We start from the raw sequence: 7,271 nt of genomic DNA on the forward strand, positions 1-7,271 counted from the left end.
TAAAAAATACATCATTCCAATTCTTTTTTAAAGGGTTGATAGTCAAGTTTGACTTTTTTTAAAATATTGATGGCCAAATCTAACTCAAAATAGAGAAGGGCCAAATAACAAAAAAATATAATTGTTCAGAACTAAATTTAACATTATGCCCTATATTATTCTTGTTTAATATTTGTTATATCTTTTAAATATATAAAAACAATTTTAAACGATGAAACTAGACGCATCACATTTAACACATACTTTGGTATCTAACAATTCCGAATAAAAATGAAACCACAATTTTACTTGACGAAACTAGTATACTAACAAAGATAAAAGGATGACTATAATCTAAATATCTTTAAAGGATTTGCACCTTACTTATTAATTGCTTCTTCATGGAGCAATCAAACTTCTTCCACATCTTATCTCCCGCTGATTATATTTCTTCAATCTGTGATCAGAAAATCCAACTATATAAAAATGAATAAATTAAATGAATAATATTTTGAATGTTATGAAAAAAGAAAAGAAGAAAAAAGAATGTTATCCAAATTTAGGATATGCGTAAAATATGAGTTGGTGTTGAATATGTATATGTTTAAAATTTTTAAATTAATTACATATATTTTTGAAAGATTATATCTCATTTGTTATAGAGTAAAATATCATAATTGAATACTTTAAATGAAATAAAAAAACTGTAAATAATACCGTAGATTAAAAAAAGTCTAAAACAAAAAAATTAATAGTAATGAAGTAGTTTACCACAGTCTGCCCATTATAGAATTGGAAACTTTTTGCATCCGTTTTGGTTGCAGTCCTTCATCCATCTCCTCATAGATATTAAGTTTTCATTTTATAAGGGAACTGTTACCTATTGATCCATCATCGGCAGGGTGTTGCTGGATATCTTCAAAATTTTCACAACATTGACTACTATGCAGCTCTTGTATTTGTTCCATGTCTTCCAAATCTCTCTCATAGACTAATCTAACACCACACTTCTTCACCTTAACACTGTGTAAGCAACTCCCTCTTACGAAAGACAACTCAAGTTCACCGCATTCCTGATCTAACCAATCTGTTGTCCATAAATTTCGATACATCTCGTCACGCGAGAAATAACGAATGAAAATGTGGTCCTTCATTACGGGTTCATCAGGCGAGAATGTCCAGATACCCCTCATGAACCCTCGAGGATTTCTACCCTTGAAATTAGAAAGTCCATATACAGCTCTAAACACGAGTTCCTCAGCCCTTGAAGCATCATCTCTGACAAAAATGCAGCACAAAGCAATTCCCATCCATTGATTATCATTCCAAACTTCCAGAGGCAAATCTATCTTAATCGAAGAGTCACCTCTTTGTTGACTAAACCATTCTGGGATTTCACTTCCAGGTAGAATAAAATTAAACATTTTTCCTGAATTTCCAAATACCTGCAAAATAAACCTTTAGTTGTTCGGTAACTAACACCATGACTAATTATGAGACTGAAAGAAACAAAGATATTATAACGAACCTTTAGATGCTTTTTCAGCAATGTTAAGGCATCGATGTTCTCAGCCAATCTGTAGCAGTGAATACCAATAAACGTAGACCAACCGACTGAATTGTATACTTTTGATAGTTCAGGCAACGATTTAAGCTCTTTGCAACGCGACAATCCAAGAAATGCAAGATTGAAAAGAGACGAAGGTATGCTGGTGAAGTTGTTACCACTAAGATCAAGTTCTTTTAATGAATTTAGACAACAAATATCACTAGGAATATCGAAAAGATTGCAGTCACTAAGATTAAGCCATTGTAATGAACTCAAACCTAACAATGAAGGTAACATTGATGTCATGGAATTTATCCTTCCTCTTTGAATTGCCTTGCTCCCATTGAATGACAAAACTTGAACATTTTTTAATTGAGAAATGAAGGATGGTGGTTTTCGTAAGGCTGTTTTACTTAAGTCAAGCTCTTTCAAAAACTCTAGTTGCTGGAAATCCTCTGGCAAATATTCAACTTTATAACAACCAGAAAGATTAAGAGTTCTTAAACTTTTACACCCACCTATGCTCCCTGGGACACTCACAAGGTTCCTGCAATCTTTCAAATTTAACAAAACAAGACTGCTCAGATTTCCAACAGATGGATGAACATCTACTAATCTAGTACAACCTTTCAAAACCAAAATTTCAAGATTTGGGGCAGTTGTTAAGGCCGGTGCCTTCAGTAATTTTTCGGACCCTTTGAGGTTACTTTCAACTTATACATGGGCTGTTGAAAACAATAATAAATTAGAGATAAAAAAGAGAATAACATAGGAAAGCTCATTTTTATTGTTATTCTTCAATGTTAATAAAAATTCCATCTTTCTTCTCAAAATAAGATAGAAAATAATGACCAAATGAGTTAATTATTACTATGTTTTCTTTCCATAGTTGTTCAATGTTGCTATAAGATAGGAGAAGTGCAACAAGATTTTCTGGTTGGAAGCTTGAAGGCAAGGATTTTACTAAAAGCCGTAGCTCTTTAGAAAGATATGTAAAATTATAACAATTTGGACAACAAAGGACTTTAAGTAGTCTTAATCTTTTCATCTTTATGAAGGCATCCGCACTCAAAGTAGGAGACTTGTTTATTTCCCTAGATAAAACAAAAATGTGATTACACATATACAAAACATTTAGTATCTAAAAAGTTATGTTGTAGCACCTATATCCAAATTTGAATAACATAGCTTCAAAGAATTGGAGTTGATATTTACAAACTCACACACCTAGAAACCATGATATACACATAAGAAAAGTGTTTGACTAAAGAGAAAATGCAAGAAATAGATACAACCAAATGCAATGGCATTACAATTACACCAAAATACATACAACGAACTTTCACAACTATAATAAACATACTCTTAACTATTGTATAGAATGAATAGAGATGAGCAAAATTTGATTCAAAAACAAATTTTAAAATTAAAAAATTTAAAAAAATTCAAAAATTTATATTTTTTGAAAAATTATAAATTTTTTAAAAAAAATCTAAAGAATATATAAAAAATATAAAAATTCAAAATTTTTCTAAAATAAAAATTTTGGAGACCTAAATAAATTAATTAACCATTCAAATTTATCATGCTAAACTATCTTCTTTTTTTTTTGTTCTTATTTTGCTTTGGAAATTTTTTCAAATATATATGGTTTTAAATTTATGTTCTCTAACATGAAATTACTTATATTATAACAAGATTTTAATTTGACATGTTTAATTTTTTAATTTAACTTGAACAATTTTACTCCACTCGATTCGGAAAAAAAATTAAATCAAATTAGGATGATAAGATAGGATTCGTCAACTCAATTAACTAGAATTTTTTACTAGATTTAATCGAATGCTCACCCTTAATGATGAATGCATATATACATTTATATCATTTTCGCTAACACATACCACTCTTTTTCCCTTTTTTTTTTGAAATATTTAGCATGGAAGATTTTTGCCACTTCTTTTTTATTATTATTTTTACAAAAAAAAATCAATATTATACATAAATACATATTTGTATATTTTCTTACCTTTTATTGTCGATGATCATGCCTTCAATCATCTCTGTAACCTAAAAATAAAAAAATTATACATAAGACAAACTCTCTTAGAAATTTACATTTATGATTATCTTGTTTAGCATCATTTATTATGTGTTGAAATTAATAAACAAAAACAAACTAAATAAAACAATTTTCAACTAAAGTTATTCAATGAAATAACACTCTATTTTATACATCTCGTGCATGTCTTTTTTAATATTTATAATAAAAAAATAAAATAACACTTTCTAGAAATATAGAGGACAAATGTACTTATTTTATTTTATCGATATTTAAAATAAACACTTAAACACTTTATAAATATAACAGACCTTTTAATACTAGAATATATAGTTTTTATGGAATGACTTACTGTGTTTTTTGTTAGCACATGATAAACATCTTTTTCTGCCCACAATCTGCAACGTTTTCCAGGTTCAGCAACATATTTTTCTCTAACAATTTTTCTTCCCATTTCTTGTAGTAAGTCATGCATCCACAATTTGTTGTGTTCATTAACTGTTAGTAGAGATTTTTTAATGAGAACATCAATTCCAATATCGGGAAAAAACTCACAACCATCTAATACTTTCATTACAAAATCTTTCTCCTTCCCGTTAAAGAAGCATGCTATATCTAAAAATATGTTCTGCTCAGTTTGGTCCAATCCATCAAAGCTTATTTGAAGTCTGTCAAGAATTTCTTTATTAGAATCTCTTTCAAGTCTTTCTATTGCACTTCTCCATTGGGCTGCATCTCGGCCACACAAAAAGGAACCCAAAACTTCAAGAGCTAAGGGAAGACCTCCAACATATTTTAAAACACGTTTAGAAAGATCACTAAAATCATTTTCTAGCCTTGTCTCACCGTTAAAAGCTTTCAAATTGAAAAGTCAGAGTGCTTCATGTGCATTCAATGTTGTAGGCTTATACACGTCATCAACTCCATAAGATCGGAGCAAATGTTCATCCCTTGTAGTTACAATGATTCTGCTCCCTAAACCGAACCAATCACGCCTCCCAACCAAGCATTTTAAGTGTTGTAGATTATCAATATCATTAAGAACGACAATAACCTTTTTGTTAGATAACCTGTGGTTAATTATGGCATTCCCTTCATGAACATTAAAGAAATTAAAGCATTCCTCAGGCAAGATTTGGGAAAGCAGTTGTTTTTGTAACGAAACAAGTCCACGTGTGTTTGAAACTTCTCTAACATCAGCAAGAAAGCTTTTACCTTCAAAATGAGGTGACATTTGAGTGAAAACAACTCTTGCAAGAGTTGTTTTACCGATGCCACCCATTTCACAAATTCCAATAATACGGACATCATCTTCACCAATATCTATTTTTGCATACAACTCCTCTAAGCGTGAACTAATTCCAACCAACTCATCATGGACAATTGGATATGTTTCACATAATTTTGCTGATATCTTTCTAACTATGTCTCCAATAAATTCGGATTCATGCCTATAAAAAAAAAACAAAAGAATTTGGTCTCTAAACAAGAAAGCAACAGCTAATGAACATGGGGTGTATGTATTCTAATATATATGGTTTTTTTTTTGGGTTTGCTCGGCTAAATCTAAATTTTCATTTTGCTTTGGGTATGATGTCTGTGTTGTTTATATTTCTTTGGGCTTTCTTGTTCTTTTGGTGGGGAGAGATGGGTTTTTTGTTTCTTGATTCGGAGGGTCGGGGCAGCAGTTTTGCAGTGTTGTCTGAAAGGCCTTGAGTCAAGCGTCTGATATCGGGAGTTTTCGGTTTCATGGTCTCTTTATTAAGTGGTAATGATTTTCAACAGAGATTGAAATTTTACTATGAAAATAGAGAAGAACATCATGTAAGCAGTAAAATTGGAAAACAGAGAAGATATGAAGAAGTTACCTGTGATTTAAATGCCATCCCTTAATGTTTGCGACTTGAGTCAAAGCATTTCGCCACCTTTGGACCGTATCTTCATCATATCTCTTTTCATGTTCCACAAAGGCTTCTTCAACTTTTCCTTTCTGTTTTCTCAAATCAGATGGATCCACGTCATAGAAAACTGGAAACACTTTAGAACCCTTGTCCTTTTTCTGCTTAACAATCGCACTAAGTTCGTCCAAGCACCAACCCGAAGAAGCATAAGATTCTGAAAATACGATTACGGAGCACCATGATTGCTGAATGGCTTTAAACAGTTCTGGCGCGATCTCTTCGCCGGCCTCCAGCTTTGGATCATCCCTGAAGGTGATTATTCCGCTCCTTTTCAGAGCATGATAAAGATGATCAGTGAAGTTTTTGTGGGTATCTTCACCTCTAAAACTTAAGAAAACATCATATTTCTTTCTAGAAATGGAGGATGAAGTTGAAGGCAATGACAACATGATGAGAAGAAAAAGATATCTGACACTTGTGGTCAAAATAACTACAAACATTCTTTTAAATATAGGGAAGTAAACAGAGGTTTCTAGGCAATTTCCCCGTAGATATGAAAGCGTGTAGTAATTTGAATCACTTTTAATAACATTAAGCTTGTGTTTATATTTAACTCATTATTTAAAATTCATTGAGTCTTAGTTCAGTTCGTATCAATATTATTATTGTCAATACGAGAAGATATAAATTGAAATGCGTTGAGTGATGCTGCACGAAAGTAAATAAAAAAATTATTATATATATTTTTTTTTCAAAAATAATTTGAAGTTAGATTATTTACCACCAAAACAATATCTTCAAAAATAGTCAAAGTAAATGATACATAATTTTAAATTCTTTTTATCAAATAAACAAAAATTAAATTGGCATAAACTAAAAGCAAACCGAGATTTTAATAATTGGTTCAACTATATTAAATGCTATATATTCATATCAAATAAATATTAAATATAATAATTTTTTATAAATTCTTTAAAAATTAAATTATTTTTATTTTTATTTATTAAATCATTCAATATTGTTTCATACAAAAAAAATTAATTAATAGACTATAAAGGTTGGTAAGATATTAACTTTTCAAACCATTTTTAATATCAAACTATATTTAGATTATCTTTTTATATTTTTGGCATACAATATATGCTGCAAAATGCATACATTAAATATTATATATATATTAGTTTATAATTTTAAAGAGATTATTTTAGAGACAAAATGCATTTTTATCATTAAATTATGTTAAATTATATATTTTTATATTAAATATAATAAATTGTTTATAAAATTATTATTTAAAGCCTATGTCAATTGTTCGAGCGGTTTTACTGTATTCTCGCGGGAAAAAAAAAAACAAAATATGCCATAATTTTGAACGTTATACCATTACTAAAATTTCAAACAAAGCATTACTAAAAATTGCATAAAATGAAAAATGAAGGAAAAGGGTGATGAATTTGTGGAAACTGAAACAATCCAAGGCCACCTTAATTGCTTTTCTCGTGGAATATTCCTCCTGTTTCTTATTAATACAATCTTTAATTCTAGTATGGTAAAACAAAACCTAAGGTAAAGATTTAAGAAAAAAACTAAAAATTAAATCTCAATTTTTACATATTATATCGATTTAGTCATAATTTTAAAAAATTAGTCCTCAAAAATTACAAATATTCTCAATTTGGTCCTAATTCTAAGAAATTCAAAGAAAATTTGAATTTATTATTATTATTTTGAAAATATTTTATGTACTTTTATATATTTCTTTGAATTTTTTTGAATAAGGATC

At 29.4% G+C, this 7,271-nt stretch overlaps 1 pseudogene; it reads right to left on the bottom strand.

Annotated features, from left to right (window-relative positions):
* Positions 1–202: 202 nt before the first annotated feature.
* On the bottom strand, positions 203–6,037 carry LOC107902689 (disease resistance protein RPV1-like; annotated as a pseudogene).
* Between the last annotated feature and the right edge of the window lie 1,234 nt (positions 6,038–7,271).

This window comes from Gossypium hirsutum, chromosome A11 (genome assembly GCF_007990345.1).
Source record: "Gossypium hirsutum isolate 1008001.06 chromosome A11, Gossypium_hirsutum_v2.1, whole genome shotgun sequence".
Taxonomy (NCBI): Eukaryota; Viridiplantae; Streptophyta; class Magnoliopsida; order Malvales; family Malvaceae; genus Gossypium; species Gossypium hirsutum.